Here is a 23,683-nt window from a genome sequence, read left to right as displayed (position 1 = left end):
TATACTTTGATGGCTCATACACATAGCATGGAGCAGGAGCGGGTATTCTCTTTATAACTCCTCAAGGCGACTCTATACCAAAATCATACCGCTTATCATTTCCTTGCACCAACAATATAGCGGAATATGAGGCATTAACAACTGGATTAAGAATTGCAGTTCAATGGAAGATCCAAGAACTTCGTGTTTTTGGAGACTCCCAACTTGTTATCCGTCAAGCAACTGATGATTACCAAACAAAAGATGAAAAGCTAATGCCTTACAAACAACTGGTAGATGATTTGAAACAACACTTCACAAAGATAGATTTTGAGCAGATACCAAGAGAACAGAATCGTGCTGCAGATGCCATGGCTACGATCGCTTCGCTCATTGATCTACCACAAAATGAGACCTGCTATGAGTTCCTGGTAGATAATCTGTTGATTCCTTCATACGAGATCACTCCTACTGAAATGATATGCGTTGTTGGTCCTGAATCCCAGTTATATGGTTCCATATTCACATACCTTCGCGACAATATCTTACCTCCCGATCTATCGAACAACCAACGCCGCACTTTCATTCGCCAATCCTCTCGATACATCATTCTAGCTGATATCCTATACCGACGAGGTCTAGATGGCACCCTTCTTAGATGTTTAGAGAGTGACGAAGCTCAGATTGCGTTACGAGAAGTGCATGAAGGGATATGTGGTCTGCATACTAGTGGTCCTACCTTGGCCAAGAAACTCATCAGGATTGGATATTACTGGCCTACTATGGAAAAAGACTCATATCAGTTTGTCAAGAAGTGTAGGCAGTGTCAAATTCATGGAGACCTCATACATGCACCAGCACAAGAACTACAACCACTCGCATCTCCTTGGCCCTTTTGTCAGTGGGGACTCGATCTCATAGGCAAGATTCACCCTCCTTCTTCCAATGGTAATAAATTTATTATCACAGCCACAGAGTATTTCACAAAGTGGATTGAAGCCGTGCCTCTCACACAAGTTACAGGGAAACAAATTGCTACCTTCATCCTGAACTACATCATTTGCCGATACGGGATTCCTACTTCCATTATTACTGATAACGGGCGTCCCTTCAAAAATCAGGATGTTCGTGAACTCTGTGACCGCTTCCATATCTCTCATCGTTTCTCCACACCATATTACCCCCAAGGTAATGGCCAAGTTGAGGCGTCTAACAAAACAATTCTCAAAATCCTTAAAAAGACAGTCGACGACGCTGGCCGTAACTGGCATATCCAACTCAATCCTGCACTTTGGGCCTACCGTACAAGTGTCCGCACACCTACAGGAGCTACACCTTACTCACTTGTCTACGGCGCTGAAGCCATCTTGCCTATTGAGGTCGAGTTACCTTCTTTACGGGTCTCTTTGAGAAACATAATCAACGATGAAGATTACAGGGTCTCTCGCTTACAAGAACTAGAACTCCTGGAGGAACGAAGACATACTACTTTTAATCATCTCAAGGCTTACCAACAACGAATGAGTCGCAGCTACAATCACAAGGTCAAGCCTCGCACATTTGAGGTAGGTGACTTAGTCCTTAGAGAAAACCCCAAGAATCAGCAAGACAGAGATAAGAAGGGCAAGTTCGAACCAAACTGGCTTGGTCCTTACATCATCATAGCGGTATATGGATCTGGAGCATATCAGCTCTCAACTACAGAAGGTGAACCCTTGGAGGATCCTATCAACAGCATGCACCTTCGCAGGTTCTACACATAATTTTCTGGAATATCCTAATTCAAAAATACAAAAAAATCAAAAAAATCAAAAATACAAAAAAAATTATAAAAACAAAAAAATCGTTACTTGGTGAAAACCTGGCAAACAGGCGCCTTGTGACACAAAAAAAAACATCAAAAAATCAAAAAAAGTAAAGAGAAATAATTCCGTCCAATGGTGAAAACCACTTCGGTGGCGCCCTGGGCAAGTACCATGGTGAAAACTGGGTCACCAGCGCCATGCGTAGAGACTTTGCTCCTCTCTCCTTCAGGATTCTCTTTCATCCTTTCACTTCGCACACACTCACAACCTATTCATCCATAATAAAATTACCCAATCCCATCATGGCTTGTTATTGATCTACCCAAGATTGGTTAGCCATTCATAATAAATCTCCCTTTTCACATCCCTTTCCATCCATAATAAATCTGATCCTATCTGTGGCTAAGGCAAAATCCTACGTCTAGTGATGGGTGTGGAACTGAGAACATCACATGTTTTGAGGAGTATAGTTTCTTCCAGCTTTCTTCAGTCTATCCGCGCGCAATCCGCAATAAAGCAACATTTGCATCACAGATCCGAAATAAAGTTTCGTCTTCTCCGCAATAAAGTATCAGTTTCATGGATTCAGTCAGTTTCAAATGAGACACAACAGCAACAATGGGCTTCAACAAATCAAATCTTTCAACAGACTCAGACAACATATGGTTCAGTGCTATCTATCCTTTTTGTGAAAGTAAACATTGTGACCATAATCAAATAAGACTTATACAAGTGACAAGAGACACTAAACTTGAGGACTACAGTGGATGTTGGTGTCGAGTCTTGATTTTCTTTTGATTTTATCTTTTGGTGACATGTCTTTTAGCTTTTCCAGGATGTCTTTGACTAGAGATTCTATCTCCAGGATGTCTTTGACTAGAAAGGCGAGGATGGGGTATCGTCACCTATTTGTATTTTCTGTCTGTGGATTGTCTCTTAGTAATGCTATGACTTGTCCAAGGATATGAGGACACTGTGAGTCTAGTGTGAATTGGGGCATTCCTTGTTTGTGACTGTCTTACCTCCATGCAAACGGGTACAATGACTTTCTGGGTCGAACAAATGCCTCGATTGTCATAACCTATTTTGCCATAATAAAGCTCAATGATGATAACGCACAAGAAGCTCTTTCACTTTCATATCTTCTATCTTCCATCCCCCTTTCTTGATTGACTTCCATCGTCCTTCTCGAGTCCGCGTAGCCCGCTATCACATGATTGAGTATAATGACACACCAAAAACATTTGCATTTCATATAGTTACACCTGCATCACCACATATAAGCATTTCAGATATCACAATTGCATCACATCCTGCACACAACACATGTTAGCACATCTTACATTTTCATCAGGTAAATAATCATTTGCATTATCATATTCATCTGCATTACATACATTCACATTTGCATCATGCATCACATCTAAAACATAAAAGAACAAAAATATTGCATTGCATCTATCACATAAAACATACATCATCGAAGCATACATCACAAAAGGTACACATGCATATGGCTGCCGCAAAAATGGTGAATCATCTCATATATAATCAAATGTGTCATGATACAATGATGTCAAAAGAATCATATGGCTACAAAATCACCCGCAGGTGTCTACAATACAAAAATGGTACATATACTGATACAAAGGGGAGCCCTCTATGGCTATGATGAACTCCCTCCCTCGGAGCCGCCTGGCCTCGACAGACGCTGAGCTGTAGATGGACCCGCTCCAGGATCCCCCTGCCTGTCTGGTGGTGGTGGAGGACCCATAACCCCACCACTAGATGCCTACCTCCTCCGACTCCCTCCCGTAGCCGTCGCTGTCCGCGATGGTCTATGGAAGCTCCTCGCTCGCTGATCCGCTGGCACTGCACCATAGTACAGGTCTCTCCAGTAGCCAATCTCCTCTCCGGCTCGCAGCACATATGCGTAGCCTGCCCCTGTGTCCTCTGCCGCCTGCCTCCCTGCCCTTAGAGCTGTCTCAGCCTCAGTATATCGCTGAATGGCCTGATCCCTCTCTCGCTCTGTATCCCGGAGCCTGATCCTGAGGCGATCCCTCTCCCACTCCAACTCCTGGATCTTGTCTGCCTGGCCCTGGCAGATCTCTCTCAGCTCTAACAACTCATCCTCCTCAGGATCTCCACCCTCAGCCTCTGCCTGTGGCTCTCCCTCTGCGGGTGCCTATACCTGTGCCTCCCCCTGTACCTGCCTCGGTGCCTGTCTCTATACATGCATGGGAACCTGCACCTGTCTCTGTACTTGTGCCTATACTGGCACCTGTCTCTGCACCTGTCCTTGCCTCTGTCCCTGTGCTGCTGGTACTTGCAGGGGCAATCCACCTCGACCCCTCACTACCTGGGCTGGTCCCTCCTGTCCTCCCTCCCTCCGAGGTGCCACTCTCCTCTCTCCCACTACTCCCCTCTGCCTCCGTCGGCGCCTACCTCCATCTCCTCCACCATCATCATCATCATCCCCTCCAACCTCTCCCTCCAGCAGCTCTCCTGGATCTGTCAACCGCAAAAACGGATGCTCTGCCCAATACGCGGAGTACTCTGCATCCATGCCTGCATCCTCAACCTCTGGCCACATATCCCAGGGTAGGGGTATCATCTCTGTCAGCTGTGTGACGGTTTGATCATACGATAATAATGGCCCAAACTGTGCCTGATCCCTGACTGTATGGGCATACATGCCCGAGCCTCGTGGCATCCTCTGGATCCGGCCGAACTGCCTGCCAACCCTGTCTACCAGCTGTCTCTCCAAAATGTAGGGCGTCCGCCCAATCAGATATCTGCTCCTGAATGTATATGGCAGCTCCAAGGCGTCGTCCTCCCACTCCTCGCACCCCAGGCACGGCCTCCAGATGACTGTGTCAATATCATCTATAACACGCCTCCAGTACTCCAGCCGGCCAATCCGAGGCTGTGACGTAATCATATCATAGAGGTGTACAAAGCTTCGTCCATGCCCTCTACCTCTGAAGTGAATCGGCCGTGTGATAGGAAGGTGCTCATATGCCCACACCTGTAGGAGTGTCACTCCATAGCCCAGTCCCACTGATCCGTGATAAATGAACTGATGCAGCTCATAGTATAAATGTGCCAAGACACATGGCCCCCATGCATATCTGGTGTGCTCAGTCATCAGTATCTCCAGTGCTCCTCCCCAACCCACTGCCAACCCCTGTGTAGCTCTATCAGGACACAAGAACCCACTGATGGCTCCTCTGATCACAGCTGGCAAAGCTAAACCTGTCGTGGTCATGGTATCCCATGCCACGTGCCCTGCTCTCATCTCCAACCCGGGATCCTGGAATACCCATCTCAGCGCCTCCCTGTCTCCGTCACGATCGTATGGGATCAACTCTCCATCGATCGGTATCCGCAGAATCCGGTATACATCCTCGAGGGTCACTGTCATCTCCCCCATCGGTAAGTGAAACGTGCAAGTCTCAGAGTGCCATCTCTCCGCCAGCGCAGTCAGCAAACCCATGTTTGCCCGAAACTCAGGCACATACAGTACATGTCTGAGGCCCATCTCCTCAATAGCTGCTCTCTCCTCAAATGACAACTCTGGTCGCAATCTCTGTGTAGACGGGAATCTCTCCCGTGACTCCAACATAGGCAGATACTCCTGCAGTCAAACAATCAATCATGTCAGTTATCGTGGCATTCACTGTTTATCACACAATGCTACTTGCTATCTAAATGCATATGGTTATCTATCCTAGTGACACTCACTATTCATCACAAAGTGTTGCTATCTATCCTAGTAGTGCTCCCTATTCATCACAAAGTACTACATGTGTGACATTCCCTGTTCATCACAAAGTGCTGCCTATCCTGGTACTCTCTGTTCATCACAAAGTGCCTTGATCTATCCTAGTCTTCCTAGAAGACCTGTTTGAGTGTATCCTCTCAGCAGCTTATCCAATCGACAGCGTATGTTCATCACAGAACTGCCGATTTGGCCTAGAAGACTAAAACCATGCATTTTGACACATAAATGCGCTTTAAACTCATAAACGCGCTTCTATACTGCACAAACGCGCTTCTGCAACACAGACGCGCTTTTTGAACACAAACGTGCTTACATTATGCACAAACATGCCTATGGAACCTAAACGCGACTTCATGACATAAACGCCTCTACAATACCTAAATGCGCCCGCAATAAACGCAAACGCGGTCCCAGGCATAGACGCGCCTGTTGGACACAGACGCGGTTGCGTGTTTTTGCATTTTTCTGTACCCTATTCCTAAGCGCATTTATTGCTACCTACTGAGCATTAATGAAAAAATTAAATGTGTCAAAGTACGAGGAGGTTTGGTGGTACTTACCAGCTCTCCTGCCTCTGCTGGCCTCTGAAATCGGCGAACGCGATCGAATCTGTGAACGAAGGCCATCGCTGCTGACTGCTGCTGCTCTTTTCTCACTCTGCACTGTGATCTCGTAAGGGTGTGGATGACAATGAGAATGTCTTTTGCCCGTGGTCTCTCTTATAGCCTACCCTAGCCCTCGCCTTCATTTCCCGAGTCAGTATTCTTCATCCTGTGACTTTGTCACTTTATTTGGTCAATCCATTCTATCCCGTCTTTCTTATCGAGAGATTGTCTGCAATCTTTTCAGACATTTTCATCCAATCTCTCGAGGGGGCATATTATTCCCATACTGGGGCAACTCTGTATCAGTTCATCTTATCTTCTTTGAAACAACGCGACAAGCCGCATTGTCTCAAAGAGGGGCAAAATGTAGACACCTAAAATTGTCCAGTTTAATTAAATAAATATTTTATTTATTTAATTATCTAAGCCTAATTCTTCTATTAATTAAATAAATTTTTATTTATTTAATTAATTCATTTATCCTCTTCTAGCCTTATTTCTTATTTAAATAAATACATTTATTTATTTAAATTATCCCTTTCCTAAATTAAATAAATATTTTATTTATTTAATTATCCCACTTCTACTATTAATTAAATAAATCTTTATTTATTTAATTAATTCATTAGCTTTTTCTACACATGACACATGTCATTCATCTCTTAATTCATACACTACCTACCTCTTTCATTATTTTGGTATTTCTTCTACCTACCCTCTAATCCTAGCCGACCTCTCTTTTTACACCTCTCAATCTTAACCCTCCATTTCATATTGTGTCTTCTATTTAAGAAGATGCTTTCTTCATTGTCAAACCCTAATGACTAATGACTGATTTTGGAGTACTTGGCTACACTACGATCCTACTTGCAACCACATTCTGTTCTTTGTTGAGCTCTTGTGCATATAAAAATCTGAGAGCAAATATATCAAGCAAGATCAATGGAGATAGGAAGAATGGAGATCAAAACCCTATTGGACATGTGATGGTATAATCTTTGTGATTTTGAGTTATTTGCATTGTCTTAGGTAATCTTCATATGTTATGGTGGATCTTTGTTGATTGTTAGGCTAGGGTTTTGTGGTTGGATTCATTTAGCCTTTCAATATTGTTATTATTGTTATCCATTTTCACCATAAACATATACATATTTCCTCAAAGTTCCAAGAGCCATAGTATTTTTAGTGAGCCATTCCATTTGAAAAGGAGGTTTTATGAGCCTAAATGAAGCCCAAGAAGTTGTAGAATTGAGGATTGGACAGGTACAATTATGAAAAATTGAAAATTTAAAAAAATACATCCACCAAAAAAATAAATGAACCACACCACTGCGGAGATCATGAAAAAATATTCCAAATAAAATAAAATTGCATTGAAAAAGGCCTCAAAATGACCAAGCTATGAGCCTTCAAAATTGGACTGCAAAATAAAAAATCTCAATAGTGAGGGGTCAATTTCTTTTTCAAAAAGTGCAAACGACAATAATTCACATGATTAAATTTGATGACTGTATGGCTGACACACCAAAAATGCACTACCTACGTGACATTCGATACAGGATGGACTTGATGATGTGGTAGGCTGACTATGCGTATGATTGCTGATGTGTCTGGTATGATCACTGTTAATTGTGTAGGTGACATGGCAATATAGATGTTTGACACATGCTAGTATGAAATATGATGTGGTGCAGACACAATGCTGACATGGCGGTTATAGGGTAAGTGACTTGGCATAGATGGTACGTTGTTGTGGCACCGATTGGGTGCAGATGTGGGCAAATGTTAGAGTGCCATGTGTGTAGGTCCTAGACGAAGATGTGCCAATGTTTTTCTGCCATGTGGTGAGAGGTGCTAGTGGCAGGCTAGAGGAGGAGATCGGACGAAGGACACAATGATCGATGGTGTTGGGAGATAGAGTGGCGCTAGGGTAGCCGGTGGTCGAGGCCCCTGCAGAAGTGGAAGCGAAAGGGGTAGCTAACAAGTGGTGAGCTAGGAGTTGTGGGAGTCGGTGGGGCCACCAAAAAGTTGTGAAGGCCTAGAAGTAAGTACAGCGTACGGTGGGGGGAATCTACGGACACCCCCACACAATTTTTTTATTTTATTTAAAAAATAAATCTTTTCGATTTTTACAGTAAAAAAAATGGTGGAAATAAATATTGATTTAAAAAATTCATAGAATAAAAATATTTTAATTTTTTTTTTGAAAAACAAATCCGTACTGTCGAGCAGGCTGTATAGCTTGCCTAAAAAATGACTTTTGCCCAATATAGGCAAATTTATAGTCAAAATTTATGGAAATGGCCTCCCGAACGCATTGGTGAGCTTGAATTTGGTGTAGGAAGCTTCCAAAATTTACTAGCACTCCTTAGATCTGAAATTGTGTGAATGTAGAAATGCATCAAGATCTCTCCAAAAAGACTATACAATGGTGCTCCAGTGGCTCTGATACCATGTAAGAATTTGTCAATAACAACCAAGATCTAGAGGCCAATGAATAACATAAACATAAGAGAGACAAAGATAGACAAGGACAAATTGTATTCTCATCAAGATGCAAAAATCAATCAACTATATAATGAACATGAGCATGCTTATAAAGGAAAGGCCATAGGGAAATGAGAGCACACAATCATGACATGTAGCCCAATGAGATACAAGGGTAGGTAGGGGTAGGTAGGAGAAATAATAGATAATTACACTAAAGGTCGATCACCCATCGAAGGTGGAATTATCATTCCAATATAAATGGATATGAAAATATGATAACATGATAACACCACCAAAGGTGGGATTTCTCCTACAACCATGTTTGCTAGATGTGCAATTCCCTATGTGTCTCATATGTAAACTACATGAATGCATTATCCTAAGTGAACTTAAGTAAAGTATAATTATGAGACATAATTTGCACCAACAATCTGCAATCCAACAAGTTATTGAAAAATGTCAATCTATTGAGAAAGTCCTCATTAAGTAAGGCATTATCAAGATATTGAAATAAGACAAAGATGAAACTAATGCAAAAGAAAAACCCCAATTTTGGAACAAGAACAAGAACAAGAACACTATGAATGATGGGATTGTTGATGCAAATATGGTCAAACCTATGGTAAGTTGTCTTGGTGATAGCTCATCTAATAATCAAGTTAATGGCCAAAGGGAACCAAAACCTCAAAGGAAGTACACACCTTTGGGAGAACCAATTGAAGTTGCATTGAAGAAATTTGTTTCCAATAATCTCATCACATTGCCAGACAATTGACCATTTGAGCCAAAGGTAAAACCTTCATGGTGGAATGACAATGAATTTTGCGAATATCATAAGAGAAAGGGCCATAAGACTAGAAATTCCCATAAATTGAAGGATCTCATTCAAGACCTTATTGACAATGGCACAATCAAAGTTGAGGTTCACTCATCCAATCAAGACCAAGTGATGTTTGAGGATCCATTTACAAAACATTATAAGGGAAAATCTCCTAAAATAGACAAAAATGTCAACTGCACTAATGCGGCCTATGATTGCACAGTCAACCATATCACTAAAGTGGACAACCATGCATCTACCATAACAATAAAATAAAAATCCCCTGAATGCAATGTAATTACTCGACGGGGTAAAGTTACTCTACAAGGTGGTACATCCAGAACAACTTTATCATCCAACAACCAAAATGACCTTGTAGACAAATTGTTAAAGACACTCGCTCTCATTTGAATTCTTGAACTCTTGCGTATTTCACCTTTGCACAAAGAAATCTTGGACAAAATATTTTAAGGGACATCGGTCCCTACTAATCTAAATGTGGACCAGTTTCAAGCCATGGTGGGACACCTTTCTACTCCTTATTGTCTCGTATTCACTGAAGCAAATGATGCATCTCCTCAACAAACACACAATACACCACTTCACACTGAAGCTTTCCTCCATAAACACCGCATAAAACAAGTCTTGATAGATGGGGGAGAGGTCTCAATATTTGCACTTTGAAAGTTGTCTTAGCATAGGGATTCTCTAAAAAATGCTATGGATTCTAGGAAGAAGATCATTATAAAGACATATGATGATAAAGAATGCTTGTCTAAATGAATAGTCACTCTACCTCTTTGAGTTGGGCTAGTAGTGAGAGATGTGATTTTCCAAGTCCTTGACCTTGATCTCACATACAACATACTTTTGGGACAACCATAGATACATGCAATGAATGTAGTGCATTCATTTTACTATCAATGTATCAAGTTCTTGCACAATGGAACCAAAGTCATAGTTCAAGGGGATCAAAATCCATACTTGTATTGCAACAACATTCAACCAAGGCTTGAGAAAATAGTGCCTATCAATCGGGAAGCTAACCCATCTTTAACATACATTGATCTAGAATCACTAAAAGCTTCCACCTAAAAGCAAGCAAAGATCAAAGGAAAATTCAGTGATAAAGGAATGAGAGAGTACAATCTCATCAAACTATGTACCAAAGGAAATTAATGGACTCTCCTAAAATTTATCAAAGAAAATATCAACAATAATCATAAAATGGGATCCCAACACTTTCACAAGATGGGGTGAAATGGAAGAAGAAGACCTTTACAAGATGATCTAGAGGATCAACCTAATCAAGACCACATCAGAATACTAGTTGAAAATTATGGAAAAGGCTTTAAGTTCTTGCAAAAAATGGGATATGATGGAAGAGATCCCCTTGGATTACAAAAGAAAGGCATTGTGAAACCACTAAAACCCAAGCTAGTACCAAAGAAGCAAAATACAAAGGGACTTGGTTTTGCACCATTGAGGTTACATGGTCTAGAATCCTAAGCAATATTACAAATTACTTATCTTGCTTCCACCAAGGAAAAACATGAGAAAGACCATTGTTCGATAGACTCAAATGTATGGGAATGGGGTTTCCATAAATCCTCTAGTGACTATGAGCTTGAAGAAACTTTTAGAGAACCTTGGGAACCCACAACAAAGAAAAAATTTAGAGAGTTATCAAAAGTTGTTCAGGCACCGTCAGATTCTATAACCCAAGATAAGAAAGATGCTGGTGAAGCATGGATAAAGACTTTTTGGGATCTCAAACCCTCTACATCTCGAGGATCTAGATCAAAACCACAGAAAGTGAGAACTCAAATTGATGAGGAGAGTACCAATGATGATCCCAATGACTTCATTGACATAAACAAAGATTCATGTTTTTACCCTCACACTTGTCGACTTTGAATATATCTATGGCCTTTCTCTCATTCATCCCCAAGTCATTGATTGGGACCAAAAAAGACCTCCAATTTGACACATTCCAAAATGATGATGCCTCCATTGATTACCTCGGCATAAGAGATGATCTCCCTCTTGGGGTCCATAAAGCAGGATACACCATTGAAATTAACAACACGGTGTACTTTGGAGAGGGTTCCAAACCTTCCAGTCATAATAATATTAAAATAAAAACAAATGATATGTCTTTTAGTGAAAACCACACCATGGCACTTTTGCAACCCAAAAAATAAAAAGAAAGGATGCATTTGATGGTGAAAACCTCCATGAGGCTCCATAGGATGGAAGGTTTGAGACCCTCCTCATAACATCATATCAGGGGAAGTCATCTATGTTGATTGAGGAAACCATAAAAATGAACATTGGAATTGAAGAAGAATCGCATAACATCTTCCTTGCTCAATCAATGACAGAAATAGAGAGACCCAAGTTCACAAGGTTTTTCAAAGAGAGAGATAAATTTTGCATGGTCATATGCAGATACACTTGGAATAGATCCTAACTTGTTTATGCATCATTTGACAGTAACACCAAGTGATAAACCAGTCAAACAAAATTTGCGAAAGGTACATCCATAGGTGGCATTATTAGTGAAAGTTGAGCTTGAAAAGTTATTGGATGTTGGCTTCATTAGGCCAATTGACTATCCTGAATGGATTTCCAATCTTGTACCTATTGGAAAATCAGATGTCAGTATAAGAATATGTACAGATTTCAAGGACATAAACAAGGCTTGTCCCTAAGATGACTTCTCATTGCCAAACATTGATTTGATAGTTGATCTCCGAACAAGTCATGATATGTTTTCACTTATGGATGGATTCTTTGGATACAATCAAATCAGAATAGCACCTGAAAATCAACACAAGACTTTTTTTACATGTCATTAGGGTACTTTTTGTTGGAACATCATGCCCTTTTGATTTAAGAACAAAGATATATCAGAGAGCCATGCCAACATTTTTTTATGACATCATGCATGTTACCATGGAAGACTATGTTGATGACCTTTTAGGAAAATCAGTTACAAGGGAAGATCATTTAGATGTTCTAGAAATGGTCTTTGAATGATTGGAAAAGTACAACATCAAATTAAATACTAAGAAATATGTCTTTGGAGTAACCTCAGGGAAGCTCCTAGGATACATAGTGTTGCAACGAGGTATTGAAGTAGATCCATCCATTGTCAAAGCAATTTTAGAAATGTCACCTCCTAGGAACATTAGTCAATTGAGATCATTGCAAGGAAAGCTCCAATCAATTTGTATATTCATAGCTCATCTTGCAGATAAGTGTCATCCATTCCAACATTTTCTTCACAACAAACAAGTATAAGTGGGATGATAAGTGCCAACAAGATTTTTGATTTTTCAAAGACTATCTCATGAATCCACTAGTGCTCATGCCACAAATTCAAGGGAGACCATTGTTACTCTATACATCAACAACAATGACGACACTGGGTCCACTTTTGGCACAACAGAACAATGAAGGAAAAGCATGAGCCATTTACTTCACTAGTTATACTTTGGTAGGATATGATCTTAATTACATTCCAATTGAGTGCACGTGTCTTGTCGTAGTTTTTTCTTTATAGAAATTGTGACATTACATGCTAACTCATAAAACCAAGCTCATAGCAAGAATTGATCCTCTTAAATAGCTACTCAATAAGGAAATTCTCACAAGCAAGATGGCTAAGAGGGTGATGATCCTAAGTGAATTTGACATTGAATATGTTGACAAAAAATCCATCAAAGACTAGTCATTGTAGATCAACTTGTGGATGCCCCAATGATTGACGATTCTCCTCTTGTATTAGAATTTTTGGATGAATCCATCTGCATAGTAACATAGTTAAAATTATGGTAACTTTATTTTGATGGATTCTCCACACAACATGGAGCAGGAGGTGACATTCTTTTTATCACACCTAAAGGGGATTCTATTGGTAAGTCCTATCAGTTATCCTTCCCTTGGAGAAACAATTTTGCAAAATATGAGGCATTTAATGGAGGTCTACGAATTGTAGCACAGTGGAAGATTTGAGAGCTTCATATTTTTCAGGACTCCCAACTTGTGATCCGTAAAAAAAATTATGACTATCAAACCAAAGATGAGAAATTAATGCCTCGCAAGAAAATGGTGGATGACTTTAAGAAGTACTTCATAGAGACAATCTTTGAGAAAATATTAAGAGAAAACAATCAAGCTGCAATTGCTATGGCTACCATTGCCTCCTTGATCTATATGCCACAAAATACAACCTGTTGTGAGTTTTTGGTGGATAACCTTTTGGTCCTTGCATATGAGATCATTCCATTTGAATTAATATGCGTTATTGGTCCTGATTCTCCTTTGTACTATGATATTTTCACTTACCTCTGGAATAACACTACTCCACTCAACCTTTCCAACAATGAACACTGCACCTTTATTTGACAAACCTCCCGCTATGTCATTATTACTGACACACTTTACCAAAGGGGTCTCAATGGTACTCTTCTTAGATGTTTAGAGAGTGAAGAAGCTCAAATCGCATCACATGGAGTCCACGAAGGTATATATGGGGCTCACTCTAGTGGTCCAACCTTAGCCAAGAAACTTCTAAGGACTGGTTACTATTGGCCCACAATGGAAAAGGATGCATATCAGTTTGACAGAAAATGCAAGAAGTGTTAGGTTCATGGAGACCTAATACATGCACAACATAAGATCGTCAATTGATCGCCACACCATGGCCCTTTTGTCAGTGGGGACTCAATCTCATGGGAAAGATTCATCCTCCATCCTCCAATGATCATAAATTAATCACCACAACCACTAAATATTTTAGAAAGTGGATTGAGGCTTTCCCTCTCACCCAAATCACCGATAAAAAGATTGCAACTTCTATCCTTAATTATGTTATCTGTAGATATGGTGTTCCCCTTTCCATTGTGACAAATAATGGATGTCCTTCAAAATTCAGGATGTTCGTAAACTTTGTGACTAATTCCATATCTAACATCACTTTTCCACCTCATACTGCCCCAAAGGAAATGGTCAAGCTGAGGCATTCGATGTTGCTGGTCGTAATTGGCACATACAACTTAACCCCACAGTATGGGCCTATCGCACGAGTGTTCACACCCCTATTGGAGATACCCCTTACTCACTTGTCTATGGTGTTGAAGCCATCTTTCCTATTGAGGTCAAGTTACCATCTTTACAGGTCTCCTTACATTATCTTATCGATGGTGAAGACTATAGGGTTTCCCGCTTCCAGGATTTGGAATTGCTAGATAAGTGTCGACAAAATGCATTTAACCACCTCAAAGTGTATCAACAACGTATGAGCCATATTCACAATCACAAGGTGAAACCTTGCACATTTGAGTTAGATGACTTGGTCCTTAGAGAAAACCCCCAAAACCAATAGGATAGAGAGAAAAGGGGCAAATTTGAACCAAATTGCCTTGGACCTTACTTCATCACAATAATTTATGGATTAGGTGCATATCAATTATCCATGTCTGAGTGAGAACCATTGGACAATCCTATCAAAATCATGCACCTTTGCAGGTTCTACATATATCTTTTACGGGAATCCTATTGAAAAATACAAAAAAAATCATAAAAGATAGAAAAATCGTCACTTCGGTGAAATCTTGGCAAACAGGAGCCTTGTGACACAAAAAAATTTGAAAATTTGAAAAATGTAAAGAGAAATAAATTTGTCCAATGGTGAAAACCACTTCGGTGGCACCCTAAGCAAGTACCATGGTGAAGATCGAGTTACCGGTGCCATGTGTAGAGAATTTTGCTCCTACCTCCTTCAAGACTCACTATTGCCCTTTGACTTTGCACACACTCGCATCCTATCAATCCATAAAAAAATTGTCCACCCCATCATAGTTTGTTATTGATCTACCTAGGATTAGTTCACCATTCATAATAAATCCTCTTTCACCCTTTGCTTCACCAATAATAAATCAGGTTGTATCTATAACTGGGGGAATATCCTCTTTCACCCTTTTCTTCACCCTTTGCTTCACCTATATCTGGATGGTCACAAACATTTTCCATAAGAATCTCAATGATGATAAATGCACAAGAATCTCATTTCACCTCCATATCTTCTACCTTCCATTGCCTGATTTCTTCATTTCCCTTGTCCCATGTATCCACTCATCATCTAAGTATAACGACACACCAAATATAAGATCATGGACTGCATCCTTCATCAACACATACTTAATCCTTCATATCCTCATTATCTCATAATCACGCTGATAAACTTATAAGACACTAAGAGGGGGGGTGAATCAATGCAAGCAAAAACAATATAAATCTGATCACCACTTTAACCAACTTGAAAATCAATATGCATGCAAGAAATATTACAACATAAACAAACACCCAATAAAGCATGCAATTCATAACACATTGATTTTCACGTGGAAATCCAAATGGGAAAAACCACGATGGGAATTAGTACCCACAAAGATCAACTATCTACAGTATAGAGATCTAACTGGTTACAGTGTTACAATCACTTTGTTAGGAGCACACCTGGTTAAGAGTATCTTAGCTTGGTTAAGAGCTATTACAATAAGGCCTGTTAGGAGCTACCCAACTATGGGATTTAAAAACACAAGCTAACGTGTCACCTGGTTAGAGGATTTAAACCTTCAGACGTGTGAGGATCCTACCTCACCTTGTTAGGAGTGACTTTGTTAGAGGATTTTATTGCTGCAATTGTTAGGGAACAACAAGTTTAACTGATATGCATATAGCATCTTTGTGCCTGATTAGACCCGCTTCAGTTCTACTTCTAACACCGACTAAGCATCAATACAGATCTTCACCTTCCACCACACAATCAAATTCTCATTCTAGATCCTTCATCTGATATATCATCACGCAATATTCATCTTTTTATAAACAACTCTGTTAAGTCAGCTAAAATCCTTGGAACAATTTCCTAAGTTCAATGTATCTGGTCAATATTTCTCAACACACTTTACTCATGTCGGCCACACACATTATAACTCAAAAATAAAACATTATGACTACTGGTTAACCGATCTAAGTAACTCTGCTCTACCGGTTAACTGTTCTTCCTGATTGACTGCTTAGTACACCATAACTTGCTCATTCCATTGAATTTGTTGATGCGGTTCTAGTCATCGACTCCTACAAATGTCATGAACATACATTCCAAACTGAAACACTTAACTCTTCATCGATCTTCCGTATGGGTCTCTTGAACATAACACTATTCCCGTTTACCAGTTTGCTGTCCCATTTACCGGTTCACTGTTTAACTGCTTCCACTACTAGTTGGGCTTTACCAGTTATACTAAACGACTTAGATGACTATAAAAACATGGTTTCCATCAATAACAACACAAAACAAGTCATCAATCAACCTATTACATCATATCATCATCAAGCCAACAATCTCCCCCTTTGGTATTGATGGCAACACTTAGGAAAAAAATTGTCAATGAAGTGCCACATTACAAAAATGATGACTCAACTAACTCAAATACATAACATGACTCCCCCTTAGCAATTGCATGCTACTACAAAATTTTAACTGACCAATACTACTCCCCATTTGATAGCAATGACAAAGGTAAGCAAATACATGAAAAGATAAATGCAATATACATCAAAATTTGCATTACCAGATATATAAATAGGAGATCAACAGTTTTTACAATGTTATCTTAAGAAATACATTTGCAAAATTATACTTCAAAACTTTCAGATCATTTTCCCAAGTCTCCAAAAGAGTAGATGTAATCTCTCTATGTGTCCGGATCTGGTATGCAAGTTCCTCCATAACATCAAGTGTGCTCATTTCCGGTATAGCCAAAATTGCCTCTGTTTCCTTATAACCTCTCTGCAAAATTTGGAACTTGGGGACTAAGTGAGTCTGTAACTCCTGCAGTGATGATGTTCTCTTTACTTGCTCTGCCTCATATGACTTAAGCTTCTGTTGTATGCAAATAACTGCTCTACCAAAAATAGTTGCTGAATCATTTAAGGGGTTAAATGATTCACTCAAAACTTTCAGCTCTTGCTGATCTGCCTTCTTCTTCTTATCAATGTCATCCAAAAATAATGAAAAAATTGCAAATAGTAGACAATATAATCTGCTCCAAGTTCATAGAAAGACCTACTCTGTCTCTTTCAATTTCCTTCATCAATTGTTCAATTCTCCTCTTTTCATATTCCTTTTCCACATTCTTGATAGCATCCTCTTCAAGGCTTTTCATCTGCTCACCTGCTGATGAAACCAAATGTTCCAGTTTTTCAATAGGTGTAGGAAGATTGTCAATATCTGTCTCCGATGGTATACTGGAAAGTATATCAATTGCACTTTGAATAGTTTGAGCCTTTTTTTCTCTATTCTTTCATAATTTTCTTCTATGCCTTAGATTGCATAGCAAATGCAATCTCCATCAGCTCAGTAGGACTTAGCATGTCCATATTTATTGGTCCTCGAATACTCACACTGTCATCATCCTCATCATCATAAATCATCTTCTTTGATGTCAGTGACCAAGGTGTCACAATCTGTTCTTGCTTCTCTTTCTCCATTTCTTCTTCCTTCTGCATCTCTACATCCTTCTCCGGTGCTTTCTTTTCTACATTCTCCTCTATTTTCTCTTCAGCTTTCTCCTCTTCCTTTTCCTTGTCCTTCATTGGTGGTGTAGTGGTTTGTACATCTTCTATTTGTGTAATCACCAGTGGCTCTTGTGCTTCTGCCTTCTCAGTGGTTTGAGCATTGTCTGTTTGGTCATTCACCGATTGCTCTTTCATTTCTTCATCTGTCTTCTCTGCTTCTATTTTCTCTTCACTTGTAGCGGTTGAAGTATCTCCTGGTAACAGAGTCTCTTCATTAGGGATAATGATTGGATCTTGCTTAGTGCTTGTGTCAGCAAAAACAATCTCATATGGTATAATGTCATTAATGTTCAAATTGTCAGGGAGATCTTCTCCCTTTAATCTCTCTAGTTCTTCTTCTTTTTTAGAAATAAGTCCTAAAAACTTATTCATAAATTGCTTAGTTTCAACATTTATAGATTGAGATTCACCAACTAACAATCTTGTCAACCTTTTCTTTGTAAGAAATAATGCCCTTGTCTTAGAAATAATTTCTTGAATATTTTCCCTAGAGGTCTCCGGTTGCAAGTGCATCAATACAAACTCAATTAATTCTTTGTCATACTTTATAGTAGTCTTCCATCTTGCTTCCAATTTATTATACAAAGAATCAGGTATTAAACCTTGCAACTCAATCAATGCTTTACTATACTTGTTCATAAAGCAAACAATAGTATCTTCAGTTTGTATTTTCTCATCTTCACCAAAATTGTTATAATCTCTCTTTACATCAGCCAAAATACCATACTTTCTTATTTTGTCCAAAATATTTTCAAGTGAAGTAAGTTTACTTACCGGTGGCTTTATAGATTTTATAGTAGGAGATCTAGCCACTTTGGATTTCTTTCCATTGGCTCTTAATTCCTTCTTCTCACCTTTAGAATCTGTATCTTCTTCTATGTTCTCAACAACAGTCTCAAGAGTCCTTTGTGCTTGTCGTTTCTTCCTTTTTCTGTACACTTCTTTCACTTTGGGTGCTTCAAGCTTTGCTTCCTTAGGTTTTCTTTTGATTTGGATCTTAGGAGGAGGAGAGGGCTTCTCTTTCACAATTGTACTTCTTGTTTGTCTATCGGTGCTGGTACCAGTTGAGGCACTAGAGGATTCAACCTTCCTTGCTTCAAATTTTTCTCTAGCCTCTACAATCGCCTCTTTGTAAATCCTTGTTAAACTGCAAAATGTTCAACCTCTTTTTTGACTTTCTTTGCAATAACCGGTTTTGCAAAATCTGAATGTACCTCAATAGATTTCTCTTTAAAGGTTCCAAACTTGGTTGCACTTGGATCTACCAGTGTAGATAGAAGATGATCAACATAGGCAATCAAAAGATCAACTTCCACCTCATAACCCATGGGCATCACCCATGATGTCCTAGGTTCTACTGCCTCCATTTGACATGTGTCTATATCAACCATGAAATAGATAGAATCTACATACTTTTTAACAACATTCTCTGGTATCCTTTCTCTAGCATGCATTCTTTTCTAGAAGTCTGTGAAATAACCCTAGATTATCTTTGTGAATTCATTTCCAAGCATTTTAATACTGTTCTTTATCTGTAACATCGCCGGTGTATCCTCTGACCACTGAATATCACCGATACTGAGAAAGGAATTCTAGAAGTAGAAAAAAAAACCTTTGATCAACTATCCAGACTTGAATTTTTGTCTCTTATCCTTCTTGATAGATTCAAGGTTCAGTATCAACTGGGTTCTCAAAGCTTCTGCAAGATCATAGTCTACATTTTCCTTCAACATCCGGTAGGCTATGTGGATTGCAGCTCTGGGAATGCTATTTATTCTTCTTGAGTGATAAACCCTATAACCAATGACCATAGATGCCTACTTTACCTTGGAATCATCTATTTCATTTATTGTTATTGCACGACCATCTCATTTAGATTTTGTCAATCGGGTGACTTCATGCTTTGAGATTGTTCTTAACACGAGAACTTCACCGGTTGGCCATAATCCAGTGACTGCATGAATAACTTCCTTTGTAATCTTATGCAGGTGATCAAACCACATGAATTGATCATGTATCCTACTCAAAACATATCTAATATGGTGTTCTTCAAATTCATCAAGAAAGTTCATAGTATTATGAAAACCTTTACCGGTAACCCTTCTGAATTGATCCTTTATCACTCCTTGTTCATCACATAGTGTTTAGTATTGATTAAAGATCACAAAAGTTCCCAAATCCTCCCGTTTGCAATGAATTCAAGATCGGATATCTTCGACATGCAAAACACCATAGGTTACATTGGATAGGGGTCCAACTAGATTGATTTTCGATGACTTATGTGGATGCCTCTTGAATTCTGATCGAGGCCTTTTAGTAACATCAATAAAGTGTGATATTAACTATACAAAATTTGCAAGTGGAGTTGATGTATGGTACCTACAAACTTGCATCAATGCTAACCACAACTCTAACTTGTATCAACCATTCAAAAAATGTGAGAGTGGGAAAAGGGAGCGACTTTGAATTTAAATTTAGGGTAGGGTAGGAAACCCTGCAATGGATAGGCAAACTAGGGGGAGAGCAGAAAGGACGATTCCCGGGACTGCCCTGATTCCTTTGAGTTGAATGAAAAGGACCTGTTGGATGGGGACCCACACGCAGGCGACAAGCCTATTGATCCTAATGGGGAGAATGGAGAATCATGTGCTGGAGACACCCCAAGGCAGGGACCTATTCGAAGGGAGAGCCGTTGGTCTTGGACTTCTCTATTTGGTGTCAAACCGAGTGGAAAGTCCTCGCTCCCTCTAGTTTGTAATATCTAAGACCCAGAAAAAGGTAAATTTGCTATTGAAATTCTAGACCTAGTTATTGAGCATAATATTAACCTTGTGGCAATGACACTGGTGGGAAAAAGTTTGGGCCCGAGGATGAATATTGATGTTGTTAGGGCATTTTCTAAATGCAAATGGGTGCTTAAAGGTCAAGTAGAGATCACTGCTATGTACAAAGGGGCGTTGTCAATGGCTTTTTCATGTAAGGAAGACATGACAAGGGATCTTTGTGATGGCCCTTGGCTGATCGGAAAATCAACGCTTGCTTTGCAAAAATGGACGCCTAAGATGGACCTAAATGAATCATTTTTTGTACAAGCTCCAGTTTGGGTCAGATTGTTGGGCCTTCACATAGAGTTTTGGGTTGAAGATGTCTTTAAAGGAATTGCTAGCTCCTTCGAGGAATTCCTATGTATGGATCCTATCACAACTTCTAGAAGAAGACTTACCTTTGCTAGGATTTGTGTGGGAGTTGTGCAAGGCATGGATATGCCCTTATCCATTGAGATTAACTCTAGATTTGGGAAATGGAACCAACCAATGAAATTTGTAAGTGTCCCTTTCACTTGTTTTCATTGCAAAAAATCAGGGCATATGGCTAGAAAACGCCCTCTTCAAGCTGTCAAAGAGAAAGAAAAGAAAGAAAATGCAATGCAATGGAAAGCAAAAAACCCTATTAAGCAACCTGAGATTTTCGTAAAAGAGAAAATGATTGAAGAGGCCCAGAGTGTCATCATCCCTGACACTATCAAACAACAAGAGAATATTAATGTGGAAATCCTAGAAAACCTTTGCTTGAAGATGGTAAAGAGGATCAAACACGCATAGACGAGAGAGAACGACAAGATACCAATAAGGAGGATCAACAAAGTGATAATCTGGAAGATGGAAAAATACAAGTGGTGTTACAGGCCAAGGATGAAGCAGATTCGAATTACATTATGGGAAACACCATCAGAGATGGCCATAGACTTGACTATGAGGAATCTCATAAGTGTTTGATCCTTGGAGAAATCTCGTCATCAGAATCACAACAATTGGTGGAGATGGTGAAATCCACCTTCCAGCAGTCCCCAGTGACCTCACTACTTAATATAAGTGCTAAGTGGGCTGAGGTTGAAGATGTTGACCAGAAGATAACCACCCATAATATCCAAGAGGAATATTGCCAGATAAGTGAAGTAGGGGATCAAAAGAAAGGGAGAAAAAAGGGGTCGTAATCTACCCCTTAGGCTACTCCAGTCAAGATAAGAAACTAGACCAAAGCCTACACGGGTTTTTACCCCTCTCCTCCTAGGAGGGAAAAAGCAAGCCAAATCAGAGATCAAGAGGCAAGCAAGAATATAGCGGATGGTACTCAACTAACCATCCATGAGGTATGTTCCCTAGTTAGAAAATGAAAATTATTTTATGGAATATACGTGAATTGAATAGTCTAGATAAATAGAATGTTCTCAGAAATTTAGTTAGAGAACATAAATAGGACACTGTTGTTATCCAAGAAACTAAAATGACAAAAGATAAAGTAGAGAAGATAAAGCTTTTTAAGGATGGGGGAGTTCTAGGTGGTAGCTCTGATGGTGCTTCTGGGGGCATTGCTATTTTATGGAATCTGAGGCGGGTTTCTGGGGAGCCTGTCAAGAAGGATAGCAATTTGGCTTTTATCAAGTTTCATCACCTTGGGGATGGCACCTCTTTGTTCCTGGCCAATATTTATGCCCCAAATAATAGACTAGGTAGAAGTAAATTCTAGAAGAAGTTGGAAGTTATTCGGGCTCTTTATAAGGATGATATGTGGATAGTTATGGGGGACTTCAACACTCCTCTCCATGACAACGAGAAGTTTGGAGGTGTCCCATCTCAGTTAGATAGTAGAATGGATCTTTTGAACTTTATCAACAACCAGGCTCTGCATGATATTGATCTCCAAGGGGCTAATTTTACCTGGACCAATAGGAGGATGAGGGAAGAACTTATTCAAGTCAGACTTGATAAAAGCCCTTATTTCTAATGAGTGGTTTAACCAATATCAGTGCTCCCTATTAGAAATCTCTAGGATTGGTTATGGCCATTTTCCTGTGGTTTTTGTTGTTAACAATACAAGTGTTAAAAAAACTCCCTGTAGAGATTTGAAAGGATGTGGATGGACCATCCTAACCTTGAGAGGGCCATTGAGATGTGGTGGTCTATTGATGTCAAAGGTACTATGATGTATAGAATGGCTAAAAAATTAAGGTACGTGAAAGATAATATTAAAAAATGAAACAAGGAGGTTTTTGGGGATCTGTTTGCTGCCAAGTCCAAAACCTAGTTGGAGCTTAAGGAAATGAAGGATAAAATCCAAACTAGTGGATACAATGAAGTATCAATCAGGGAGGAAAATGAAGTGCTTGTGAAGTACCATAAGATTATTAGAAGAGAAGATGAAATCTAGAAACAAAGGTCTAGATCTCTATGGCTTAAAGCTAGGGACATAAACACCAGGTTCTTCCATATGATTGCTATGAAACATAAGGCTACAAATAGGATCTCTAAGTTGACAATTGGGGGAATTGAAACTAGGAAGGACGATGAGATTGGGAAGGAAGACATGAATTTTTTTCATTTCCCTTCTCTTGGCGGATAGTGGCCTTGATGTTCATTCCCAGAGGGCCCTCTTAGAGAACATTCCTTCTATCATTAATGAGATTCAGAACAAGGATTTTGTGGCCATCCTTTCTGAGGAGGAAGTTAAAAAAGCAGTATCTTCTTTTGATGGCAATAAAGCCCCAGAC

The sequence above is a fragment of the Cryptomeria japonica genome, chromosome 6 (genome assembly GCF_030272615.1).
Source record: "Cryptomeria japonica chromosome 6, Sugi_1.0, whole genome shotgun sequence".
NCBI lineage: Eukaryota > Viridiplantae > Streptophyta > Pinopsida > Cupressales > Cupressaceae > Cryptomeria > Cryptomeria japonica.
This window is presented reverse-complemented; position numbering follows the sequence as displayed.